The following is a 7,238-nucleotide window of genomic DNA, read 5'->3' as shown; positions in this document are numbered from 1 at the left end:
TACCATAAAGAAGCCTCTGCCTCTACCTCTTCCTCTGGCAGGTGGTTGTCTTCTTGGATCATGGTTTGGGAACCTCTCCATTAATGTGTGGACAACATTGAGTAGTGTATCCATATTTCCTGCAAGAGTTTCTATTCTGGTTTCAATACCAGTAAGTCTCTCTTCACTCATGGTTGTTTTTTTGTGTTTTTGTTGTAGGTAGGGATAATAAACTCACAATTCTCTCAACCCAAGACTAACACAAAGGTGGAATTGTGTTATAACCTTGGCTCTGATAACCAATTTGCAGTGTAAAACCCAGGGTTCCACAATAATGCTATGAGTATTTCGGGAGTCTATTAAAAACATCAAATGACCCTTAAAAATCCTGAATTTTTTGTGATAATTAAGTTTAGAGGGTAAACTGAAACTGTGCTAAATTTCAAGATTAATACTGAAGTTTAAGTATTTTTAAGACAACTTAGAAACAGCCTGCTCAGGAAGTTGTAGACGAAGGACTGATTATGGTGAATGGATTGAATTGATTGAGATAGGGATATAGTTAATGTAACACCCCCATACTCCAAGTGCCTTACCAGGACCACCCAGGTATAAGGATGTTACCATCTCGGTTACCCGAGGCAATGATAATCAAATAAACAATAATGAAACAACGTTTAAATAGAAATACTTTAGTGAAAGGTTACAATCCAAAAACCAAACCAAAATACGAATACATGTCTCAAACCGATTTGTCTAATCAGCCTAATCGAAATGTTTATGAAAACTACTAAGCTACAAAGCGGAAGACTTCTATCATCGACCGTGGCACATCCCGCCTATCCCAAGACTCAACTCATACCGCTCAATATCGCTCACCATCCTCGAATGGATCACCGCAGGTTTTAAAACAATAAACCGGGGTCAGTACTATTCACACAATTATATACAACCAACAATACAGTAATCAAGATAGCTCAAGCAGTCACACACAATCACCCACTCCAATCAATCTCCATCACCGACTGTCCACTGGACCAGCCCTGCCAGTGGGGGACCGCATCCGTACCCAACAAATCCCCGCTCATCATACCGAGCGATAACCCTGTCCCATTAATGTGCACATCCCCTTCCGTGGCGGGTTCCACGAAGGGCGAAACTAGGGCGTGAAGCCACTCCCGCAAGTGACTCCACTCAGCCGAGAACGCATCTCGAGAACCAGAGACAACAATCACAATCACAATACAATATCAACAACCGTCTGAATCAGTCAACAATCACTAACTACAACACAATCACCACACATTATGTAAATACTACTGAGTAGGGAAACCCTACCGGAAAGCACAACAATCGACGATCTCACGGTGATATCAAAACGCTTCCTCTACGAATCCTCCTCCTAATATACAAGCACATAATCACTACCAATCGTACAAACAACAAAACCCCCAAATCCCCAAATTAGAGTTTAACCAACTTTAAAGAAACATTATAAAAACGGTATATTGATCTTACCCTCGACGCAAGGATCACAACGGTATAAATAAAGGTAGAATCCGACCTTCCAAGCTCCGGGATTTGCCAACAATGTGATTAAAGTGAATGACGTAGTTTGATTCCTCTTCTCACAGTGATTAGGTTTTGAAAAGTGTTTTAAGAACAATGACGGAAGTATTATATACTCTAATCGCTTTATTAACCAAAACCTGAGAATTCACCCCCCGTAAACCGGCTACTCGATCGAGTAACTAAGGTACTCGATCGAGTGCCCCCTTACTCGATCGAGTATCCACGTTACTCGATCGAGTACCCAACAGGTCAGAACTATTTTAATCTGAAACTCGCCCTTACTCGACAGAGTAAGGCCTACTCGATAGAGTACCCAGAGACTCATAAATACGTAGTATTACAGTCTTCCCTCCTTAAAAAGAACTTCGTCCCCGAAGTTCAAACCACAACAAAACAAAGACACACACTACGCACTCCCGACTCAACAACCAAAACAAAACTCAACATAAAACATGTTACTAACCCAACTCAACCCGACTCAACGACAACAACCATACCGACCCAACATAAAAAAAGGGTATAGAAACTCTTAAAAACTCTTTGCGATCATCTCCTACCCCCCTAAAAGAAACAAGGTTATGTCCCCGTAACCATACATACCTGATCAAAAAGGAAAGGGTAACGCTCTCTCATGGCATCCTCTGCCTCCCATGTAGCTTCCTCAGTCTCGTGGTTAGACCAAAGGATCTTAAGCAAAACTGTCTCACCACTCCTAGTCTTCTTAACCTTCCGGTCAAGAATTTGCTTAGGTACCTCAAGATATGATAAGGACTCATCTAGCTCTAAGCTCTCTGCCTCTAACACATGTGACGGGTCACTCACATACTTCCGCAGCTGCGATACATGAAACACATTATGCACTCTCTCTAACGCAGCCGGTAAAGCCAGACGATATGCAACTTCCCCAACTCGCTCTAGAATCTCATAAGGATGGATGAATTTCTGACTCAGCTTGCCTTTCTTCCCAAATCTCATAACCCCACGCATATGAGACACTTTCAGAAGGACCTTATCCCCAACCTCAAACTCTATATCCCGGTGATGTAGATCTGCATAACTCTTTTACCTATCCTGCGCTGCTCTCATCCGTTCCCTGATCATCTTTATCTGTTCAACCATCTCATGTACCATCTCTGGTCCTAGAACCACTGCCTCAGCACTATCGTCCCAACAAATCGGACTCCTACATCTCCTCCCATATAAAGCCTCAAACGGTGTCATGCCAATACTCGTGTGGTAGCTGTTGTTGTAAGAAAACTCTATCAAATCCAACCTCTGTTCCCAGATACCACCAAAGTCCATCACACAAGCTCGTAACATATCCTCAAGAGTTTTGATTGTTCTCTCAGTCTGACCGCCTGTCACAGGATGAAAAGCTGTACTCATCTTCAAAGTTGTTCCCAAAGATTCCTGCAACTCTTTTGAAAACCTTGAGATAAATCTCGCATCTATGTCAGACACTATGTCCTTAGGGACTCCATGTAACTTAAGCACTTTCTTTCGATAAGCCATAGCCAATTGTGCTTTAGTCCATGTATCTTTCATTGGCACAAAGTGAGCTGACTTGGTCAGTCGATCCACTATCACCCAGATCATGTTGTTACCCTGTTGACTCTTTGGCAAACCCACGATAAAATCCATAGAAATGGATTCCCACTTCCACTCAGGTACCTCTAAGGACTGAATCTTACCTTGTGGTCGTCGCTGTTCCCCTTTAACTCTCTGGCATGTCAAACAACGGGCCACAAACTCAGCTGTTTCTTTCTTCATACCAGGCCACCAAAACGTGTTCTTCAAATCCTTGTATAGCTTGTCACCACCTGGATGTACTGAATACAGTGTACAATGTGCCTCTGTCATGATTGTCTTTTTCAGCTTCTCATCATTAGGGACACACCACCTACCATCGAACCTCAAACTACCATCTCGTATGAATAGAGAATCGAGACCTTTGTCCCTTTATCTACTCCACTCTCCACTCAACCATCTTAGGATCTATAGCCTGTTTACCTCGAATATCATCATAAAGATCAGCCGCATTGTCAAATCTCCCACAAAGATCCCCTCTCTCGCATCATATGTATCCGAAACTTCCCCACCTCATCTCTCAACCTCATCAAAGATAGAGCCGTACACAAGGAATGTACACTCTTCCTACTCAAAGCATCTGCAACAACATTGGCTTTCCTTTCATGGTAGATAATATCCATGTCATAATCGCCAATCAGCTCCATCCACCTCCTCTGTCTCATGTTCAACTCCTTTTGAGTGAAGATGTACTTGAGACTCTTGTGATCCGAAAATACCTTAAAGGTCGCCCCATAAAGGTAATGTCTCTATATCTTGAGAGCAAACACCACTGCACCCAACTCTAGATCATGTGTAGGGTAGTTCTCCTCATACGGCTTCAATTGCCTAGAAGCATAGGCAATCACCTTACCGTTCTGCATCAACACACATCCCAACCCATTCTTTGAGGCATCTGTATAAACCTCAAAGTTCTCAATCCCTTCAGGCAATGCTAAGATAGGAGCTGTGGTCAAACGCTCCTTTAATGTTTGGAACGCCTTCTCACAACTCTCATCCTAACGAAACCTGCTCTCTTTCCTCATCAAAGCTGTCATAGGTATAGCTATCTTGGAGAAATCTTTCACGAACCGTCTGTAGTATCCAGCTAAACCCAAGAAACTCCTGATCTCAGCAACATTCTTTGGTGCTTTCCACTTTGTCACTGCCTCAATCTTTGCTTGGGATCCACGCCTACTCCCTCCTTAGAGATCACATGCCCTTAAAAGCAACTTTCTCTAACCGAACTCACACTTGGACGACTTAGCATACAACTCATGCTCCCTCGTAGTCCGTAACACAATCCTCGATGCTCCTCATGCTCCTCCTTAGTCTTAGAGTAGACTAAGATGTCATCGATTAACACCACCACAAACTTGTCTAAAAACTGTCTGAAGATTCTGTTCATCAAGTCCATAAACACAGCCGGTGCATTAGATAACCCAAACGGCATCACCACGTACTCATAATGACCATACCGCGACGTGAAAGCTGTCTTTGGTATGTCCATCTCTCTAATCTTCACCTGATGGTACCCCGACCTCAAATCAATCTTAGAAAAGACTGATGCACCACTTGATACGTGCATATTCTATACACTTTATCTGCGGTTTTGGCACGTATTTCCATGCGTATCTGTTAGCTTTAAGCTACTATTTCTGCCGAAATGGTTTACTTTGCATTTTCTATGATTTATTGTAGGAATGAATGGAAGTAAGCTAAATCGAGCCTAAATCGTCCTCCGGGGGCAACTTCAGGGAAGCTTGGAAGAAGGAGGTTTGTACTCACTCATCTCGGGATGCGTGCATTGGAGTGAGGAGCTGTTTTTGAAGAAAAGAAGTGTTTCTGCACAGCACCATCAGTCGATCGACTATCTTTGTAAAGTCGATCGACCATCAAGTTCATCGACGCCATCTGGATTGCTACCATCATCGATCGACCATGCCGACTGTCGATCGACCGATCCTGAAATGAGATTTATTTCTTCGTGTTAGACTTTTAAAAGCCCAACTTGTAATTAACTTTTGGGCATCTTTTATCAGTAGAACGCAACAATTATTAGGTTATGCTTTTCATTATTGAAGAACTCAGTTTTTAGATCTAGTTTTGGGAGACGGAGAACCTCGAATCGGATTACGTTGTTCATCTTAGTAAGTTTTATGCAAGTTTCCTCTTCTTTTAATTCTTGTTATTTCAATTCTTGTTCTACCAATTTAATTCCAGAAATTCATCTTTTGTCTTTTGTCTTTTATTTAAATTCAATCATGTCAATCTTGTTCTTTGTTATCAATTTAGCAATTTTTTTTAGTTTTAGTCATGCGTAGCTAATTGTTTTGATTGGGAACGAGGTGAGCCATGACATAAATTAGGATTGTTTGTTAGCATGAATTCTTCCGTATCATCTTGTTGTCTTTTGATAAGCCTTTTTACTAGATTGAAAGATTAGTAATTAGAATTATCATTAGATTGGAATTTCTCTTGAGTGAAAGCTTTGAGAAATTTCGGGGAATTAGAAGACCGCAAGGCTAATTTGAGCATAGATCGAAAAGCTTGCTTATACCCCCTGAGACCGTATTATAGGATTTCTGCTACCTTATTGTGCTGACCATTGCCATGGTGAACCGAATTTCCCGATCCTCTTTTTATCTTGTTGAGAAATTTCATTTTAGCAATTAGTCAATTTAGTCAACCAATCTCAAAACCCCCCAATTAATTGTTACTTTTATAGACTGAAAAATAGCAAAAAAAATCAACCTTGTCTCTCTGTGGTTCGACCCTTACTATCACTAGCTATAGTTTTAGTTTGGAATTATAAATTTAATTTTGATACAAAACGACGGTATCAAATTTTGGCGCCATTCTTGGGAGACGGTGTAATTTTGTTTGCCTTATTTTAGTTTATTTTTCTTGTCTCAAGGAACTTTTGTTCCTTGAGGCCGTTGCTTACCTTTGCTTCTAGTTTTTGCTTTTGCACAGTTAGAAGACAGGTCTTTGAGAGGAAGACTTGAGTACTCTCATTTTGGCAATTATGGCTACAATATATGATAATCTTCAGCCAAAGGAGCACCACCTTCCAAAGGGGCACCAGTTACCTACCCCTACTACCGGTAACTTCGAGTTTCGTTCCTCTTATATCGATTTAGTGGAGCGAAATCAGTTTGCTGGTCTACCAGATGAGGACCCCTTGAAGCATATGGAAATTTTCACGGACTCATCATTGCTCCATACCTATACCAGCTGGGGTGACTCAGGATGAAGTAAAGGGGTTGATGTTCTTATACTCCTTGAAGGATTCGGCGCGAGATTGGTACCGCTACCTTGATAGGGTAGCAGCTGGAGTCACAGATTGGACATCTCTCGCATTGGCCTTCTACAAAAAATACTTCCCACTTGCAAAGACAGATGCTTTGAGAAGTAAAATTTCTAACTTCCAGCAAGGTAATGATGAGGAATTTTGTGAAGCATGGGGACGTTTCAAGAACTTGGTTCGGTCCGTCCCTCACCACGGTTTTCAGCAGTGGTACCTTTGCAATGAATTCTATAACGTTCTATATGATGATTACAAGGTCATCCTGGATGCAGCTGCTAATGGTAGGTTCCAAAACAATACCGGTCAAAATAAAGGTTGGAACACTATTGAGGAGATGGCAGTCCATAGAGCTGAGTTTGGAAGTTCACGTGGAAAGTCACGAAAGCAAAGTGATGAAATGAGTACCGTTGTGACACTCATTACTTCTATCACTACTCGTCTCGAGAAGCTTGAGACGACTGAAGCTCCTAAGGAGAGAGTTGAAATTCCCGTTCATAACTCAAATGAGATCGAAGAATTGAGGGAAATGGTCTGAGGCCTTTTGGTTCAAGTGGCGAATATGGAAGCAGCCGAGATCGAGTCCTCAAAGAATTTTGTGAAGCAGTTGGAGAATATAGAGGCTAAGCAAGTTGCCAATTCTTCAAGTAAATGTGAAGGGCCAATTGAAATGATTAACGCCATTAATCTCAGAAGTGGCCTCTCTTATGAAGGTTCCGACAAGCCAAGAGGAGACTCAAAAAATGATGAAGAAGCTAGTCTAATTTCTGGTACAAAAACGAGCTCAACTGCCAGTACTTCTGGTCGATCGACC

At 41.7% G+C, this 7,238-nt stretch overlaps 1 non-coding gene across 1 annotated transcript; it reads right to left on the bottom strand.

Annotated features, from left to right (window-relative positions):
* Nucleotides 1–6,519: 6,519 nt before the first annotated feature.
* Nucleotides 6,520–6,628, bottom strand: LOC141636113 (small nucleolar RNA R71). The gene has a single exon (XR_012540747.1). It is a non-coding gene; the product is annotated as a small nucleolar RNA R71 (small nucleolar RNA).
* Between the last annotated feature and the right edge of the window lie 610 nt (nucleotides 6,629–7,238).

This window comes from Silene latifolia, chromosome Y (genome assembly GCF_048544455.1).
Source record: "Silene latifolia isolate original U9 population chromosome Y, ASM4854445v1, whole genome shotgun sequence".
Taxonomy (NCBI): Eukaryota; Viridiplantae; Streptophyta; class Magnoliopsida; order Caryophyllales; family Caryophyllaceae; genus Silene; species Silene latifolia.
This window is presented reverse-complemented; position numbering and strand designations above follow the sequence as displayed.